The following is a 1101-nucleotide window of genomic DNA, read 5'->3' as shown; positions in this document are numbered from 1 at the left end:
GTTTTTTGTACTTTGGTATCTAGCAGCTCCTAAATACTCAAGTTTTTCTTACTTTAATATCTAATAGCTCCTAAATACCTAAATACTTTTTACTTGAGTATTTAGCACCACCTAAATACCTAAGTATTGTATACTTGGGTATTTAGCAGCTCCTAAAAACCTAAGTAAATAGTACTTGGGTATTTAGCAGCTCCTAAATATCTAAGTTCTTTTTACTTGAATATTTAGTCATCTCAAAATACTAAGTATTTGGGTGTGCCCATCACTGATCCATGGCAACAGGCTAAACTCGTACCTGAGCAGATTAGATGCATTGTCCCAACAAGTGCCCGGCTTGCGGAGACATCTCTTCACATAACCCTAAAACCAACTCGGCTAACGCCACTGTGGCTATGGACAAACACCATAGAAGCTGCACGCTTGCGGGGTCTCCGCAGGGGCTAGCCGACCAAGGCGAAAATCCGAAATAAGTCCCAAAATTCGTAAATTATTCCCAAAAATGGAGGAATAGTCCCAAAAGTCCCAAAAATCCCGAAAAACTCCTGAAAACCCCGAAATGGTCCCGAAAGTCTCAAAATTCCAAAAGTCCCAAAAAAATCGATATACTCCGGAAGCCCCAAAAGTCCCGAAACCAATCCCAAAAATCGCAAAATCAGTTCCGCAAATTACGAAATAGTCCCGAAAATACCAAAAATCCTGAAATAGTTCCGAAAGTCCCAAAGTTCCTAAATTAGTCCCAAAAATTTCTAAATACTCCCGAAAGTCCCAAAAATTCCGAAATTCCTCCCGACAATCCCGAAATAGACCCGAATGTTCCAAAAATCCGAAATAAGTCCCAAAATTCTGTAAATAGTCCCGAAAGTGCCAAAAATACCTAAATTTCTACCGAAAGTCCCAAAAATCTGGAAATAGACTCGAAAGGCCCGAAATTACTCAAGATAATTTCGAAATAGACCCGAAAGTTCCAAAAATCCTAAATTAGTCCCAAAATTCTGGAAATAGTCCCGAAAGTCCCAAAAATACCTAAATTACTCCCGATAATCCCAAAAGTTCAAAAGATCCGAAGTAAGTCCCAAAATTCTGTAAATAGTCCCGAAAGTC

Source organism: Rhagoletis pomonella, unplaced genomic scaffold (genome assembly GCF_013731165.1).
Source record: "Rhagoletis pomonella isolate Grant_MI unplaced genomic scaffold, Rhpom_1.0 Rhpom_scaffold_00148, whole genome shotgun sequence".
NCBI classification, from domain to species: Eukaryota; Metazoa; Arthropoda; class Insecta; order Diptera; family Tephritidae; genus Rhagoletis; species Rhagoletis pomonella.
The sequence above is the reverse complement of the archived record's forward strand: the minus strand, read 5'-3'. Positions refer to the sequence as shown.